Source organism: Diadema antillarum, unplaced genomic scaffold, assembly GCF_040938485.1.
Source record: "Diadema antillarum isolate AM-2024a unplaced genomic scaffold, OU_Dant_1.0 scf00000192, whole genome shotgun sequence".
In the NCBI taxonomy this organism is placed as follows: domain Eukaryota; kingdom Metazoa; phylum Echinodermata; class Echinoidea; order Diadematoida; family Diadematidae; genus Diadema; species Diadema antillarum.
Window position 1 is genome coordinate 2,550,364 of NW_027271081.1, and position 20,117 is coordinate 2,570,480.

The following is a 20,117-nucleotide window of genomic DNA, read 5'->3' on the forward strand; positions in this document are numbered from 1 at the left end:
AACATAAACTACTGCATAATCCAAAATACTATAATTTACACAAATAATTAATCACTTAAATGATAATAACAATTACATAAGTACATGGTAGTTTACACTACAATGAAAAGCACAATACCCTCAACAGACTGGTAACATAAATGCTAAGAGGCCGCTTTTTAGCAAAAAGTTTTTCTGCACATGCACAACTGTTTTTATTGCCCAAACCAGGAAGGGGGAAGTGGTGAACACTAGCATCATAAATCTACAGCTCGCTAAAAGTGTTATCACGACCACATTTAATCATCACCGGCATGACTACCTTTACACTCTTGATTAGCATACTCCTTACATTCATCACCATTTCAGTCACTGTTGACATATCTGGACCATCAATATCATCTACTAAATCTATCAATTTTACTATGATTACCATAAGAATCCATCATCTTTATCAGTATCTTTATCATCACTGTCATTGTTATCATCATCATCATCGCCATCATATCTCCGCTGTTATAAAAGCTATCACAGTGATAATTAGCATTTAAAGAGTCGGTGTCATCATCTTTACCACTGTTATCATCACAGTTATCATCATCCATTGTTATCAAAACTACCAATTTTACTGCAATTATCAGTATCGCAACACCAGGTATCATCACCATTATCATTCCTGTCATATCACCACCACCATCATCATCATCATCATCACTACTATCACAATCACAATCAGCTCTCTCATGATCATCATCTTATACTCTCAAGACTTTTCAAATTCCTGCCAAACTTGTTTCGTTGACAGATCTACATTCCCTCAAAAACAGCCCGCTACACACCCCCCTTTCATCCTGACATCAAACTTCAGAGTGCACGCATGTCGACTAGGGTGGTACGTACAAGCATAATTACAGATCATATTCACCCTTCTCTCCTTCCAAAGATAATTCATAGCCATGTCAGAATCTGCGAGAGCTCTCTTTTTATGTTTCAGTTGCTGTTGTTGCGTATTTTATTTGTTCCCTTCAAGGTTCTCAGATACGCAGATACTGCTTGACGCTCACGTAATGCTCAGGGCAGCACGTTGGCGAGGTGCGTGGTATGGCTTCAAAAGAAAGAAAAAAAAGATGAGGAAAAAAAATCTGAAAAGGGTGAATGAAAACAAGTCAAGTGCCTCCCGAAGATGCGTGTGACGCATGTGAGATGTGGACTACGACGAGATAGGCACCGAATATAGCACAAACCTGCATCATTTTTATCGTGCCTGTCTGCCCGAAAGCATATCATTTTCAAGTTCTCATTTTTCCCCCTTTTCCAATTGCCGCTTTGAACAGCAAGTAGCACATTTCAAGTCAGGTATTTGCACATACTTTTTTGGATTGTACTTGTGAGTATTTGGCAACAAAGTTGACATTCCTGGTGGTTTTGATTCCACTGTGTGTTAGAAGGCACACTACCCGTGTACTTATATACTACAGATCTAAAGAAACCCTTGATGTCAAACACAGAAAAAAATATATTATTTTTGATCTGATAGGTTGTATTGTACATAGTATACTTGGGGGAAAAATTACTTCAGAAAAATGTCCTAAGTCATATCTAACTTTGCGAAAGTGACTAGATGTAACATGAAATTCGGAAACTTGACTCAAGAAATGTATCTTTCATGTAGCTAGAGTTGATTTACTATTCCAAACCAAAGACAACATTACACATTTTTTGTTTGTTTTTCAGATTCCACATGGTCACATTGGATATCAAGAAAGTATCATTCCTTCAGCCATAAGTTCTGAGTATTATGTGGTAATAATCGTTGAAGATATGTGGTTTGTGCATTTGTGTGTGTGTTTGTGTTATATCAAGGGCGTACTAGGCGAGACCTCCTTGGTTATACGGTGTGCCTGTGTGTGGGTGTATGTGTTGGGCATGATTAGCTGCATACTTAACTATTTCTTAAAAATTAGTAGTACTTGTTCTTTTATGGTGTTGTTGTTTATATCATATATTGCTTTTGTCTATCTTGTGATATTGCTCACTTTAAAAAAAAACACCAATAAAAATAAAAATGAAACAAAGGATTATCCCTCAAGTACACTATGCATCCCTCCCACATGTTCTACGTATTTACAAAATTTGAAAAGAAAAAAAAAATCTTGCAAGCAAACCTGGCAGTGATGTGAAGCAGAATGTACATTTTAACCAATTACGATTGACGGCAGATTTGCAAACAACATCAACAACTTTTAATAGGTGAAGACCCGGAGTCAGCAAAGTTTGGCGGTTCTTCAACCCGGCTGTGTAATGCCCAGCTGCTACCGTTTCCTGTTTCGTCTGTTTGGGCTGACATCATTTTTTGGTGTAGGAGCTTGCCTTAATTCACCGAAAGAAGGGGAAGAGGAAGAAGGGAAGGCGATATTATGCTGTGTGTCCAGGAAAACCTCAATCATAAAGACAGCTTTAGAGACGAGAAGGAAATATAAAAGGAAGAAAGCAAGTTTCAGCTTGCTTGAACTGTTCGATCGTTCCTTCTGCCCAAAACAAGCTTACTTAGATTTCAAGGAAGAACGTCACGGCAGGTGTGGCGCATTGATCCCCCGCATGATTTCCGTCAACATTCACTGAACTCTGCAAGTAGCCATTACATCCCATCGCTGAAATGCAGTTTCACTGATACAGCACAGTAATTCAATGCATCACATTAGCACAAAGACATATTGAAAACTTTCGCCCTAATTCACGCAGAAAATTGGAGGTAGCAGACGATGGAGAAAGTGAGTACGTGTTGGGCGAGTGGCTAGTCGACACGTTAATGGGGTGGCCTGCAGCACCGTGCGTGGAGGGACATCATGTTCACATAATTTCACGCGTAGTGTGTTGTGTGTGTGTAGGCTGCAGAAATCGGGTTAAATCTACAGTTGAGATATAGTCTAGGACCTTATCATTCCTTTACAAGATTATTTCAATTGATTACCTGTGTACAACACGTGTATATAAGCGCCCGCGATTGCAGACAGCAGGTGGCAAGCGACCGTTGCAACTACTTACATTATTACCACCTCCAAAGAAAATGCGTCAGTCCGACTAGAGCCATTGTCGAAAAATGAGACGGAATGTGAAATATATTTGGTTGTTTTTGCTCCCAAACTTAACAGTTATGTTGCTCATAAGGCTGCTACGTATCTAGATAATGTCTCACATACAACTGTATCTTGATATTGCATTGAAAATGATATTTGGCGAGAAACAAAAGCTTGAAATCACAGGAATTCACACTGCTGGCGACGGCAGACAGTGAAGGTCAACGGCTCAATTTGCGTTAGTAGTCTCGTCACGTGATAGTTCTGTGTGGATTGTACACGTTCCCTAGGACAGCAATTGTGACTGGGTAGTCTAGCTTTACTGCTTACTTGCGTCAGGACTGCTCAACCAATGAACAAGATTCTTATATCACAAGAATGGGCAGAATCTCTACTTTCTGAAACCGTGCGCCCCAAAATCGTGCGACTTTCCGTTGTCGAGATATCCCGTGTGGAAGAATTGCAAGACGGCAAAATATGCTCAAATTCGTCAAATTTGGACTGTTTGCCATAGACAAATCTACTCATAAGGTACTTTTCTGATCAAATTTGCGTCACTGCTACAAATGTTACAATAATGATATATACACATAGATAATCCCTAAAGTGTCCACTTTCAGAATCCGGGCGCCCCAAGTTTGCTTCTTAAATAGTTTAAAAGTTATGGCAGATTTTGTGGAAAAATGCGTCGATTTTTGACCCGTTTTACGTGTTGTAGCGTTCGCGCGGAAGCGCGGCTTCGCAGATGACCGAAAGTTTTCAATATGATAGGCCTATTTGGATACTAGGATATGGATCATGTCCTATACCAGTGACGTAGTGTCCCTTATCGTATTTGTGAACTTTCTAGAAAAGAACGATCTTGTTTCCCCATGTTGGATCTTTAGCTGTGTGATCTTTTATTTTTTTTTTACTAAGTTGTCACTAGAGTGTGTTATGTCAGACTCTGCAACTGCACTGCTGTCTTATAAAATCTGCAAATCATTGTTTTCATATGCTCACCTTATATTCATTCACAGCAATCTAAACATTTATTGAGGGGGTGGGGCAGACTAGAATAAGATGTGAAAATTATCTCACTGATTTACTTGTCTCTGGAATAAAACAAACAATGCTTTTATGGCAGGAATTCAATACCCACTTTTTCTCGAATTTTCAAGTTAGTCATACATCCAAACCAATGTATTCACATCAGCAGAATTTTATTCCAGTTGGCTCATAACTGTCAAGCCTTCAACAAAAATACACAAACGAGAGGGATAAAAGAGACAAACATGGACGTCACCCTGTACTTTGCTCTCAACCCTCCCCACCACTAATCAGGAAATGTGGTGGTTTTGTTACAGAATTCTGTCCCCCAAAATGAGCATGGTATTATGGATAGTCATATACCATGGTCATACCCACGACCATGAAATCCCTAACAGCCGAGAGTAAAATACACTTTGGAAACCATAACATCTAATTGGTTAGTCCCATATGTTCATAGCTCTGTCGGCAAATTATGCTGCCTAACCATGATATCCCACCACATAACCCTTTATTCTAGCATTACGGACTGATGATATCTGACGTCACATGTCTACAATGACCAAATTCAAAGAAAAACACCATGGAGGTACCCCAACACGGTAACTTTACTGTTACATACTCAGGAAAGTGAGTATTCAATAGGAGGAAAAAAAGAATAGTTGATAATGAAACAGCACCAATTTGGGTCTTTGTGAGTGCCCGATAAGAGAAAAGAAACACAGAGACTCCAACCCCAAGCACCTTCTGATCTGGAGATTCTCCCGCCCGAAACCCCTAGCAAACGCGAGACTCCAAGTTGATGTGTGCGAAGCGCGAAGTTCCTAGGGTTCTATATGCTCTCTGGTGCTATCTAAGGCTTATTTTTTCATCATACGATAGCAATAAGTAAGATATCCTTTCCAACTGGAGACACAGAGCCAGGGCGGGAGAAATGAAATCTCAAGCGGGAGAATGGGAGATTTTGCAAAAACGGGTTTTCGGCGGGAGATCTCCCGTCGAAAACGGGAGAGATGGAGTCTCTGGAAACATTGGTTTTCCTTTCATGCCTGTGGTACTAAGAAACATGTTTGTGCCACACATACACTGTATCCTACATTTAATAGCAACTATGCCTGAATCCATCCTAGAAAAACCCACCACTGACCACACTGCACAAAGAACGGTGTTAGATTTTAACACCATGGGTGTTAAATCTAACACCGATCAAGTGTCAATAGAGGACCACACCAACAGGTGTAGAAATAATGTTGTGATGGTGTTAAAAAGTGTTCACCTGGCACTTCCTAGCACTGCAGCTGGTGATATGTTGACACCGCTGGTGTTAATTCAACGATGATACTACATACTGTTGATTTGATATTGCTGGTGTTAATGTCAATGGTATAACACCTGCCCAGTGTCAATAGGAGACTACACCAACTGGTGTTAACCCATTGAGGACGGGCTGATTTTGCTACAGCATGCATTTCCCATAGACACTTGCCTGAATATACTCAGCATTCGTCCTCAACAGGTTAATGTGGTGTAAATTTGTTCACAACTTTTTAAAAAAAAATCCAAGCACTGTATCGGAAAGTTCTTGTTCGTCTTATTGATATTCAAAATCAACAAGAAGAACATTAACTAATTTACCTATCTAAGCACTCTATCGGAAAGTTCTTGTTCGTCTTGTTGAAGTTCAAAATCAACAAGAAGAACATTAACTAATTTACCTATCTAATAAAAGGTTTTAGATTTTGAAGTGACACCTGGAGGTGCTAATTTAACACCACAAATGAGCACCAGAAATTTAACACTGGCTTAGTGTTTCAAATTTAACATCCAACTTTTTGCAGTGCCGCATACAGGCTCTTTCAAAATCAATGACAATGTGAACGTTGAAGAACACATGAGTATAACAAGCCTACAGACATGTTGTTGGAGAGGGGAAAGTTATATACAGTTTTTCACATTTAATAGTTCTTTCCCCATCATGGCTGGTCCATGTGGATATGTAGCCTTCTTTTAGTCAATTATCATCAGTGATCCTCAGAAGATATAATGAAGATATAATATAATAATATCATGAAGAGAATATTCACTTCTTATTATATATGCTAATGACATGCATAGAGGGCGAGTAGGAATCCTGATTTCAAGGAACAACACACACACACACATACACACACACACACATACACACCAAATTTGCTCTTAGTTCCCCTTGCTCCCCTAGACTGAACCCCCGATGACTGAGGGGTGGTTTTAGCGCCTAATACGGCTGATGCTAAATCGGTCCGCGTGAATCAGAGAAAGGCTTGCACTCGTTCGGTCGGCTCCGTTCTCCACAGGCAGCCCCTCTTCCTATGCCCACCACCCCCCCCCCCCAAAAAAAAAGAAATCACCCTCAACCTCAACCTCAAAGCAAGTGATGAGGCAAGATCCTCAAACTCGGCGACATCAATCCCTTTTTCAATAGGAAGCCCTCCAAAAATACTGACTAAAAACCTAGAATTCAAAAGAGGTGACAAAGCCAGATAATGTCTGAAACACAAGGCTCCCTAAAAACAGGAGAAACAAAAGGAAAGAAGGACCGACACAAACACGATATATAAAGGACAGTAACACTGTACCTACACTCAAATGTTTGTTCTTTGGATATTGGCAGTCGCCTTCGATCTGGTTTAGACTCGATCGGTGAAATGATCAGGTTTAGTCGTTGGCTCTGAGTCATTTTAGTGGGAAGCGGCAGTACAATGTATCACAGGTAGTTCACCTCTCTTTCTCTTTCTCTTTTTTTTTTGTGAGTAATTGTTTGATAAGACGCCAGAATTGGTAAAATGTGCCTCCCACTCAGAGGGAACTTCCATCCTGATATCAAATGTTGCTTTGTATGAAGGCAAATAAATCGGAGGAGTAGATCAGTGAAAATTTGGGAAAATAAGCAGACACATTAAAAAAAAAAAACTTCTGTGAACTGTAAAAATCTAAAGAGTAAGGCAAATTGACAACTCTGTGTGATTCTGATGTTGATCAGCTTTCCATTCGTTTTGTACACAGATATATTCACCCATTCTGATTTTTCTCCCCAGAAAAATTTCTTCACACTTGTTCTTGGCAAATATTTGGAGTATTGAAAATATATACTTGTTTGTCCTCCTCAGTGTATAAGTTCCGTATATGGCCAAATACTTATCAACTGTAAAAGAGGAAATTTTCAAGATGTTGAAATTTGTGCACATTTGCGCAACCAGAAACTATTGCAAAAATAAAAGCATGTAAATATTTTTTGCTTGCAATATGTTCCAGTAGTTGATGTCTTGATTCCGTGGAATAAAAAACACACGAAACTCTTCTTACCCCGCCAAGCGCAAAAAATTGTTCACGCAAAAAATATCCACTTTTACACCATATGTCAATACAGCTACTGTAAAACATGATATATTCACGGCATGAATTTTTCGCGAATTGGAGCCGACGGCCTTTTTTGCGGCATGAAATTTTCGCAAACTGGAACTGGTATTCAATGCATATAGTGTAGACAAGAACTTTCGCGTGCATTTTAATTTCGCGAATCTTCACGCTCGTGAAATTCGCGAAACTAAAATGCACACGAACATTTCTCATTTTACAGTACATATCCATGTCTATATATCTATGTCTGTATATCTATGTCTATCTATCTGTCTGTCTATCTATCTATCTATTTGAATATATGAAGAGCTTGAATGTAAACAGTTAACAGAGAAATTCCATTTCTAATATCTGTCAAGTAAGGTCATCATCAAGTGGAGAAAAATAGAATCTTTCTCAATGATACTGTACTTGTTACATAACAAGAAATATTTCTGAAGATATTGTGAAAAACATCACACATGTTTTGATTAATTTATTTGTTTTTCAGCAATGTCAATCTTAAATATCTCACATTGATAGAGTGGAAATATCCGTTTTTGCTTTCGAACTCTTACTATATCTATTTTTCTATATCCATATCCATATTTACAGGTCTTTATCTAAATTATATATATATAAAGTAGATCTATATTATCTATTTGTATATTTTCCAGTAACTTTTTGAATGATGTGTGACACATTGTGGGAGCTTGGCACCTTTGAATGTTTCTACAGATAAATGGCACTATATAAATGCTGTTTCATCATCATCATCATCATCTTTTTCATCATCATCATCATCTTCATCTTCATCATCTTTATCATGCTATCTATTCTATACCTATCTATCTGTTGGTCTAACTTCATCTTTGAGAGACTACGGGAAGGTGTTGACTAATATATCATACCAAAAGTAGACTCATCTCTAATGTGAAAGTTGAAGAAGACACAAACTATACAGCTCACTAAAAATCCTACAAAGCAAAATCAGTCAATAATATTGCCATGCAAACTCATTTGCAAAGTCTCATAGTATGCCACAGTACCATACAAGACTCATAAGGATAGTACAGATATCTATCAACTCTTTCAATATAGAGATACAAAGGTGTTACATGTGTATATGATTGCTTTCGTTAACTTACTTTTCTCTGCTAATAATATGCAACTTATGTCTTCACCCATATGTTCATCTCTGAAATATCTACAATTTTTATTTGTTAAATGACTTCTTATGTATATATTTGTTTGTTCATTCATTGGTCATTCATAGATGTTGTTGTTTGTTTGTTTTTGCTTTCTCTCTCTCTCAAATGCCCTACGCCAACTTTGAGTGGCAAAAGGTTATTGGAGTGTATTTTTTTCCTTCAATTAACCCGATGATGATGAACTGATTTTGCTATGACACACGTTTTCCATATAACACCTGCCCAAGTATACTCAGGTGTAGTCTCCAACGGGTTAATTATGACATGAGGACAAAAGAATGAATCTTGCAGCATATTAATGATATGAGCTGTATTACCAAGCCATCATGATGAGCTCATTTCTGGATTATCTATCTTTCATGTCTCAGTCTGTCTTTATATCTTGATGCGGTATGAATAAAATGATGCAGTCGTTGATACACCCACATGAATGTGTCATTGAATCATATTGAACCACGTGGCATCTTACACTCAAAATACAAACAAACAACAAAACAAAGCAATGGCTGACAGAAAGTGGAGCATGACAGGTGACAAAAACAAAAAAACAAAAATAAAAACAAAACAAAACAGAATAAACTCTGGAAACGGTTTGTGATGAAATATTCAAGAGTTTGAATTAATCATCATTATATGGCAGGCATTTTGGTGGAATCTCTCCTGTTTCTTATAATCCCTTTCATCCATTTCATTTGTCTAGGAGAGAGAGAGAGAGAGAGACGTGATGCACTATATGTGCCACTCCTCTACGCATGCAAGCTGCCTGCACGACAAGACAACCGCAGAGGGCATCATCGATGTTGCCACGGCAACCAGCCGTGGAAGTAAACACGCACGTGCCCGCCGTGACTCAACGGTGTCTGTTTTCTGACCGAGGCGAGACATCCTACCCGTGCGGTGACGAGGGACGCTCCGTTGCCAAATTTTTTCTTCCAAGTCATCGTCTGGGCCGCTAAAGGAACATCATGTCACCCGTAACGATGTCAGTATGAGAGGAATATGGATGGAGTTTAGACCAATTGGAGCGGGATCCGGCACTAACAGAGAAAAGCCGGCCCCATGTAATGAATTCAGTAGCGTGACAAAGCTGAACCCCATAAATAAATGACTTCAGTAATGTGATGACATCACTAGAAGCCTTCTAAGCTGATGCTTCTATCATGATAAGTTTTCATCACTTGGTTTACTTAAGTCACTCTTTAAAGGACACTTTCACTCAAATATATGTGTTGATTGAGTGAATGCAGCAATATCCCGTAGAACGCATCAGTGAATGTTTGGAGGAAATCGGACAGTCCATCAAAAAGTTCTGAATCTTTTCGCAAGTTTTAGTGCTGCCATCGCTGGACGAGAAGACTACAACAGTTTGTAACATTACTGCAGGAGGATGATATAATATATAAAGAATATATATAAAGACAATTCAACATAATTTCATATTTCCAGCAAAATAAAAGAGCACTTGACATACCACTTTGAAAGATAGCAGAGGGAACAATATTACACCTTACATGTGTTCGTAACAATTTGAAGGAATGTGCGCTTTTCATAAATTCTCTGCATAATTACTTTCTTGTCTTGTAGCTCTCATTTGCACTATGCATTGAATGCCAGTGGCAATTTGGAAAATTATTTTATGCTGCAAAAGAAGGCCAATGCCTCCAATTTGTGAAAATTTAATGTCACAAATACTTTTTTGATTTACAGCGCAAAGTATGCATGGTGTAAGATGAATTTTGAGCCTTCCTCAGAACTCTTCGCTGTCTGTACATGTGTTTACTCTCGTTGTTTTTTACCAATCGAGTAATTTATCACAACCACTTCCCATTCATTCTCATTTCGTAAACAGCATAACTGATATCCCATTCTTATCTCCCTATACACAGCTGTTTACATGCACGAGGATCCCCCTCACAGGCAGATCAAGGAGGATTTTATTGTCAAAATTGCCAGTTTTGTACAATTACAGAAGAATAAATCATGATTATGAAATGGTTTGTCAACAACTTTTCTGTTTAAGTCATCCCATAATAGTTATATCTGGCACAGGATTGTTTGTAAACATATTTCCTTTTTAGGTCATCGCATAACAGTTGTGTTTTGCACAGGATTTGGTGCAAAATCCGGCACATTGAAAAGAGAAAATCATAATGTCATCTATGTGGTCAATGCGGAGGTATAAACCAATTAGCTTGACCACAAGAAGACCGACGTAATTTGTGGCATGCATTATGCTTTCTGTATGTTTTGCTCTCCCCTTCGCTGTTCCCCTGTGCAGAAATCATCACATCACTGGAAAAAGTTCATTTAGGGGGAAGTAAAATCCTCTCGCACGGAAGTACTTCAATACTTCCTACATTAATTTTGCACAATCTATCCATCCACATGACCATGTTGTGACAATGCAGGATATTGTGTAGGGAGAAAAAAAGTATCACCCTATTAAAAATTGCTTGTAAAGCAGGTTTTCGTGACCAAAAATCCCCCATACACACTAAACACATACGTACGTACACGCACCAACACTTTAAAACACTGATTCTTTGTTGTTGTTGTTGTTGTTTGTTTGTTTGTTTGCTTGCTTGCTTGCTTGTTTGTTTGCTTGGGGGAGCACTGTTTTCCACTATTGAATTTTGAAGTTTTCTTCTGTTGTATATAATGTACTCCACAAATATGACAGATAACTGCAGCCATTGTACTCTTTTGCTCTGTATCTCTGTTCCAAACAAATGGACATAAGTACAGGGGAAAGTCTATGATACAAAAGTTTGTAGGCCTACACACGTGCACACAAGCATGTATACAAACACTCCATAAACATACATGTACTGTACACCCAACTACACATAATACACATATCCTGCAAAAAACAAGTTCTAGTACAAGGGCATGCTATGCTACGAACACAGTTCTTTTGGGTACTTTTTTTCCCCCCACACGGATGTGACTTATGTCCAACCGAGTGGATCGGCTTCCAAGTTCCGACCTGGTTCAATCCGAACTTGCAATGTACCACACGTCATGCCTCACGCGTGAAATGGTGCACTCCGTGTTCACATAAACATTGCAGAATTGTATATTGTAAAACAAAACAATCAGTACAATAACTGTTTCGTTACAATTGAAAACGTAACGAGAAGGATGTGGAACCTGAATTGTTAAATTATCTCATCAACATGGAGGAGATTGATTAACAGTTACATGTAATGGGAGTTTGAGGACACAAAAGTGTCACTGTTTTCAAACCCTCCATACAGCCCGTTTGCAATATGACTACTTAAATTTGCAGTGATCTCATCAATTGGTCTACCCCCACTTTGTCTAATAGCCATTTAGTCTCAACCCACATGGTCTAGTCCTGTTTCATCTATAACCAGTTCGCCTCATGACCATTTAGTCCAATCGCCACTTAGCCTCATTACCAGTAGGTCTACCTCCAGATGAGCTATGCCTATTTTGTCAAAAAAAAAATGGAAAAAAATCCAAGGAGTCAAAATTGCAATTACACCATAGTCATAAGACAAAATGATAATTAGCCAAACAGGACATCAGACCAAGTGAGGATTAGACCAAACGGGCATTACATGAAATTGATAGTAGATCAAATGAGTTTAGACGTACAGTAGTGGTGTTAGATGAACTGGGAAGTAGACCATCTGATATTAGACCAAGAGGCAATAAACCAAATTTGCCAGGTTGATATGAAATGACAGATAATAAAGCACTTGCATGCATCAAATTACTGCATCATCCCCCCCCCCCCAAATCACTCCAGGAAAGTTTGATATTATTGTTATTACTATGATTATCATGATCAAGATCATTATTATTATCATCATGATAACCTCCAAGGTTTTTTTTTGTTTGTTTGTTTTTTCCGCCACTGCTTTGTTTGTCAGTCTGTTTCCAAAATAACTCAAAAAGTTGTGAACGGATTTGGATGAAACTTGTAGGGAAAGTTGATAATGACACAAGAAACAGATAGCTAAATTTTGGTAGTGATCAGGGCATTTTTATGAATTTTTGAAGGATTCTTTAAGATCTTTTGGCAAATAGGGTTGGTGAACTTGGGAGTTCAAGCTGCCCGTATTTGAATATTTGAGGTTTGCATACGCGCACTAAAGCATGTGCTCTGTTCAAGGCGGTGAACAGCAGGAAGCTGATGAGGTAAACACAAGGCTTCTTTATCATTGAGAAATTGGGCTATTTTCAGCATATGTGTATGAGTAAAAATGAGCTTGGGAGAAGTCTGCACTCTCCAAGTGCTTTTTTAGTTATCATCATTACCTCCGCCAAGGGGGGAGGTTATGTTTTCAAGACCGTTCATTCGTTTGTCCGTGTGCAAAATAACTAAAAAGGTTGTGAACGGATTTGGCTGAAACTTGCAGGAAAGTTTGAGAATGACACAAGGAACAGATGATTAAATTTCGGTAGTGATCCAAAAAATTTTCTGGACTTTATGAAGGATTTTTGATATTTGGGCAGGTAGGGTCAATGAACTTCAGAGATCAAGCTGCGCAATTTTTTGAGGTTTTCATTAAAGTGCACACTCTAGTTTCTGCCGGGGTGAGATGCGCGATGGGCAGCTGAGGGTTTATGAAGTTACAAAAGGTTTCTATATTGGAAAATCGAGCAATTTTCAGCATGCACACCTACATGAGTGGAAATCACTGATCTCTATGGAAAAACAAGATCACTAGTGAAAAGTAGCTGCGCTCTCAGAGTGCTTCTCTAGTTATTAAAACTATCATTATTATAAAAATTATTATTACTATCACTATGGTCATTATCATTATCACTACCAATGCTATTATTACCATCATCATTATCACCATTGTTCACAAGTAGCCTGTATACAATGTATATGTTGGTTACATCTCTCCTTCTATGCTTCCCTGTTTTGCATATAATTAATGGAAGGAAAAGATAATTTGCCATTGATGGCAGTTACATCAGAGAAAAGTTGCATTAGAAAAAAATGCAGAAAAAACAGTTATACAAGAGATTATTTTGACTGAAAAAAAAAAAACACTTCAAGAGCTGAATCGTTTTGACCTCACCAAGTGCAAGATTCACTTCCCACGTCATCAGCCAATGTATACTGTTTGCGAAAAGAATGTCGAGTTTAATACAAAACATCTTCCAAACAATTCACATTTAACCCCCCCAACATTTACCCACATTTTGCGCCATAATATTTGTATCAATTATCAACGATACCATCGATTGACGAAACTGTCCAAGGTGAACACTGAAGACTTACAATTACATGCATCCCACCGTCATCCTCTGATGAGGAGCTAGCAAAATAGTTTTGTCCTCTGTCTTAGTATGTTTTATTCTCTCCATGTTCCCATAATGTTATCGCTAATTTTTGTAAATTTTAATTTTGTGCTTGTTTTAATATGTTTTATTCTCTCTGTGCTCCTTTTATCATTTGGTATTTCAATGTTTAAATTGCATTATATTGTGTATGATTTGTTTTCAAGGGTACATTCTTTTTTAACAAGCCTCTTGCTTTCTCAGAACTGTACCTGCTACATTTTGTAAACATTTTATATCCACACGATTTTAATTATTGAATAAATGTATGAATTGATTGAATTGATAGTCTTGTGTTTGTTTGCTTTTGTTGTTGTGGTTGTACACTTGGTCATTCTTACATCTTCATCAATAACATCTGGACAATCTAGTGACCAGTGAGGACATTACTAGCGATCACAGGTTATCCTCTAGTGCTGTAAAAGTGGATATTTTCGCGTGACTAATTTTTCGCGCTTGGCCGGGTCGGAAGAGTTTCGCGTGTTTTTAATTCCGCAGAATCAAGACATCACGCACAGGCACATATGGCAAGCAAAAATATTCGCGTGCTTTTATTTTCGCGCTAGTTTCTGGTTGCGCGAAATGCGCGAAAATTTGAACACCGCGAAAATTTCCACTTTTACAGTATACTTACTTGTATGTACCGTATTAGGCTACGACGCAAAAAACAGTAGTCTTGCTTTCGTTTGTTATTGTTGCTGTTGTCGCACAGTGGGCTGTCTTCACTTTTGCATCAATAACGAATAACATCACTCTGGACACGCTTTGTAGAGACCAGTGAGGACATTACACTAGCTATCACAGGGTTATCTCCATCACAACTGCCAGGACACCAGATCACCCTTCTGTTGTGTTACGTTGTTGTGTTGTTGTCATCAAAGTGTGTCAGTTAAACATGACGTGCGAGTAAAACATGACCTACTGTATACGCCGTTATTTTCGCGTACAGATATTTTCGCAAATGACGAGGTAATAGACATTTTCGCGAGGTGTTGTTTTCGCGAATTGACGCCGACGCTTACGTTAATGCCCGATCAACAAAGCGCATAGAGACAATTTTGCGTGTTTTTAAATTCGCGATCCAACAGCAATTCGCGAAATTCGGGAAAATTAAACCCTCGCGAAAATAACGGCGTATACAGTATTTGGAAACTATCTGCGCTAGATTGACGGTGACTGTCGTGACGTGTGGTGTAAAATAGCACACCATTTGCTTGTGAAACATAGCAATAAACATAGTGTACAGATATTACAATACAATCAATCCCGTAACAATCACAGCATCCCCGTATCCGACCCGATTACCCCCCCCCCCCACACACACACACACACACACACTTCGAAAGTGTGATAAAATGATCTGAGATCGCAGAACCATCAGACTGTACCGTAAACATAACTATTAAAGTGAGTGCATGAAATGGTGTACGGCACTTTTGACCCCAAGAGTGACATTTAATTACTGACAACATACTGCATCACCGGAGCTCAAGAGAGCATCCACATCTTTCCATGCCAAAAACTCTGTGAACCCCATTCCCTCTGACCTTTGAGGTTAAAATAAAATATTTGTCATACATCACTTTATCGTTCCACATTATAAAGTTTAGCGCTAGCACTGTTGGTATGTATTTCTTAAGTTCTTTGGTTGAATTATCAAGTGGGGCTCTCGAAAGTTTAATCGTAACAAAAATTACGTTTGATGTGGATACACTTCATACATGTAGTTTAAAACTATACAAGCTAATCACCAAAGTTAAAATTTCAAAGATTACAAATGTTGCAAGAACCTAACTATTGCTGCAAATGACTACCTGAATTATTTGGTAGCAAAATTGAATAGCAGAAGTGGTGCGTGGGTAAGGATTGCTACCGATTACTGAATGACACTCAACTTTGTAGATCTCTAGAAGTCCTCACACTGACGCATTCTATTCACTCAAGTACCGTCAGCGTTTGAAAATGTCTATTATGGGAGGGAAAAGGTCATAAAAATATGGGACAACTTTTCCGTTGTGACAAAATACATTGAGGCAGGCGGAGGATGTGCGAGTATTACATCCTCTTTGTGATTTCTTGTGCTGGTAGCCCAACTAACCATGATTTCCGTAGTTACTACCAGTCTTCATCAAGATTGGCATGGAATCAAACCGGAATCAGGTATCGCGATGAGGTGGTTGGGGGATGGGGGTGGGGGTCTTAAAGGCATAATTTACCATTTACAGATGAAACAAGAACTCAGCATTAGTGCTTTAAATAGTTCTAGAATATGAGTTTGGGATAGAAACAACCACTGTAAAAATTTGAATCTGTATAAATCGATGCTCAGTATTGTTAAATACAAAATATGTGAACAATAGTTATAATAAAAATGTTTGCAGACTAAACCATCTACAATTATGGTTTATTGAGAAAAATACTAATATCTCCTTATAAATATAAAGCCTTAGATAAGGCTTTATTGTGAAAATTGCATCAAAAGTGATATCTTGAACATTTTTTAAATCACTGCTCCCAAACGTAAACTGGACCTTTAAATGTAAAAAAGATTTCCTCAAAGTATAATACTGTTGCTATGACCTTAGGCCTCCTAATCAATTAAAGAACAAATTCACCTTAATATACATGTGGATTGAGAGAAAGCAGCAGTATTAGTAGAACACATCAGTTTTCAACAGATATAAACTAGATGAAGTTCCAGTTACATATCTCTTGGGTTTGATTTTTTTTTTTTTTTTTTTTTTTTTTTTTTTGGGGGGGGTTTGGTCTAAGTTCATTGACCTTTGACTCCTAGGGAGTTTCATCGAAATCCTAAATCAGGGTATCAATACCTGAAATATAGTGTACCTGGGCCAGATATACCAAGAAAATCCATGACACACTTTTTCTTAGAATTGCAGTAATGAGAAATGGGACGTACAGACCAGAGGATAGATGAATGGACGAACAAACTGAGAAAAATGCCCCAAGCACCCTTTACAACAGAGGCATATAAAAAGTGCTCTCTGAAATGCAGCTCAGCATCTTTTATATGCATACTGGCACCAGTAACTACTGGACAATATAATAAACCAAACAAATAAAGCAGATTGGGAGTATACATCCTTATTCCATGTTACCTTTTTTGGTCCTCGAGTCCTTGCCCCCACTTCTCTCGATCCAGCCTTTCCTGGCAGCTGACTGACCTATTCACACAAACAGAAATACAGATATCTTCATATAAATTTCACTTCATTTCATTTCATTTCATTTCATTTCATTTCATTTCATTTCATTTCATTTCATTTCATTTCATTTCATTTCATTTCATTTCATTTCATTTCATTTCATTTCATTTCATTTCTGCATGGTACAAGTAATGAACTATGATCACTTTCGGAAATATACACATTGTATAGATCTGTCTTTAGGCCAACATACAGTCAAACCTGTCTATAGCGGCCACCCAAGGGATACGGAAAAAGTGGCCGTTATAGACAGGTGGCCGCTATAGACAGGTAATCGGGTCAACTTTGTGTGCATTGCCTACATGTACATGTATCATTGTTGTATATACATGTACATTTATGTGTGTACGTATGCACACGTGTGTATCATGCATAGAACAATGCCGGTGTTTATGAAATTGTTGCACAGTACACTAGATGTAGCATGTGCACAGTCATGAATTAGTGCATTATTGTGACTGAATAAGTGATGAATGCAACGGTGGCGATCACTGAATGTTGCCCAGAAATGACTGGCACGGCTAAAAAGCAGAAAAACACCCTGAATTATCAGCTCGGCTACGGCTCCATCGGGTTTTTGGCCGCTATAGACAGGTTAAAATCTACCGCGGGAAACAAAAGTTGTGGCCGCTGGCCGCGTTAGACAGGTGGCCGCTATACACAGGGTCTTTAACATGGCTTTTCTCTCGGGGGGATTTTTCAGTGGCCGCTATAAACAGGTGGCCGCTATAGAGAGGTGGCCGCTAAGGCAGGTTTGACTGTACATATACTGTATTACGCAGTCTAGGACTGAAACAGGACAATTACCCCCACCTCACTACATTAATACCAGTAATAAGTGATAGGGTTATGGGAAGAGTAGGGTTACAGGGTTAGGTTTTCAGTTAGAGTACGGGTATGGGTTAGGATTAGTTTCAGGATTAGGATTAGGGCTAGGGTCAGAGAAAGGGTCAAGGCTAATTGTCCAGGGGTCAGAGCTGTTTATCTTGGACATAATTCTGTTCCTTTTATTAAGTAAGCAAAGAGACTCTAAATTTTACCTTTAAAGATGTCTATTCCAAACCATTACTTCCTAACAGGAGCTGGGGTATGAATTCACACTATCAAATCTCATTGATATTTCCTCAATTTGTTAATTCTTCTATGAGCTGAGATACCCAACTACTGTGTGTTTATGCAAAGTAATCCCGTCCTTGGGTGTTTTTCCCTTTAAACATGCCATTCTTCAACACATTGCCTCCAAGAGAATAAAAATTCCATTGAAATGGTGAGAGTGAGAAAGTGATAAAAAAAAGAATGGGTACTGCTCTTTTTTTTTTTCGTGGACAAGGTGAAAATGAGCAAACATTGGTGGCAGAGAACAATAGCCAGGCAAACTGTTTTTCCTTGGGGCTGTTGTCATCAGCACCACACAGAGGTCAAACAAGGTCACTGATCACCTCCTACACAGTCCTAGGGTCTCAAGAGAACTGTTCACACGACAAAAATTAGCGAGAGTTAACCTTTGATTTTTCGCCAACCTAATACAAATGGTGATAATCTTTGGTGGACGGATTTAAACACACTCTTTGCAAATTGAAGCCGACGGCCTTTTTCGCTGCATGAAATTTTCGCAAATTGCTACTGGTATTCACTGCATAATGTAGACAAGGATAATTCTGTGAATCTTGGCTCCTTGCAAAATTTTTGAAATTGTCATGCACACAGAAAAAATTATGGTTTTTCAGTAAGGCATTACTGTTGGTGGCTAAAGGATTTACATGCACAATGCAGAACCATCTTTTATTATAGCAACTCTGTACCATAAGCTAAGCTCTTGCACCAAATGAGCGAGAAAAAAAAAATTGACGATTGATGTTTCTATTCCTCATTATCCCAAGTTTGTGCTTGTGAGATCTGTTTAACAATGCCGCACACTCTCTGAGACCTAGTTAGAGGTAAATACACTAATCTTAATTTACTATAGGCACTTATGATTTGGGTTCTTCCCTAGCTGACAAGTGCACACTCAGCAAAAGTGTAGTGTAGTATAATGTAGTGTAGTGTAGTGTAGTGTAATGTAGTGTAATGTGAATGTAATGTTATACAAATGATGCACAGGATAGAGTGTGTTAGTGTAGGCGTGGTGCACTCGAGGGTATGTACAATTGTGAAACATGCACGAGGCGAAGCCGAGTGCATGTTGCACTACATTGTAAATACCCGAGAGTGAGCTACGCCTCCACTAACGCCACGAAATAATCCTGTGCATCATTTGTTTTATAAAATGGGTCGAAAATTCGAGAACTAACATCATTTTTCAGCGTTTTTCACGTACCTTTGTGGGTCAAGACGTCCGAAGATGTTCGTCCCAAACATTTACGCACGTCGCACTCGCGGAAGTCCCGCACATACAGTATATAAAGTATAATGGGGGGTTGGGTTTCCGGACACTTAAGTTCCCGCATGAAAACTTACTTATTTTACATAGAATATGCACCCTTTACCTTAAAGACTTGATATAGACTCCTCATATAGGCCTACTAGACAACATACTCTGAAAACGGCGTGAGAATTAACCTGCTAAATCGTTGGATTTGCTCTTCAAAGTGACTCCATGTACGCGTCCGGTCCCATAACGCTTGGTCTACTGTACTGTACAAAGTGTACGTATAGTAGAGTATACGTACGTACGTACGCCACACATGTTATGCACAAGGGAAGACAGGCCGGCCGGCCGGCAGCCCGAACTAGAAGTTGTTTACAGGATTGACAGCGCGTATGCATGCAATTCATCAAAGGAGCCGCCGCGCGCACAGACGATCTGCAATCTACCATAGGATTACAGGCAGTGCAATTGTACTGAAGTAAAGGAAGGAGGTGTGTCTCATTTCAGCGCTTCCTATTGGCTACATTCT

At 38.7% G+C, this 20,117-nt stretch overlaps 1 protein-coding gene across 1 annotated transcript in view; it reads right to left on the reverse strand.

Annotated features, from left to right (window-relative positions):
* LOC139723539 (protein gustavus-like) overlaps positions 1-17,130 on the reverse strand; it is a 42,579-nt gene extending 25,449 nt beyond the window's left edge. The window contains exon 1 of the mRNA XM_071634779.1: positions 17,113-17,130. The gene's annotated coding sequence lies outside the window, so the exon portion shown is untranslated. The remainder of the gene's footprint in view (positions 1-17,112) is intronic.
* Positions 17,131-20,117: the final 2,987 nt, after the last annotated feature.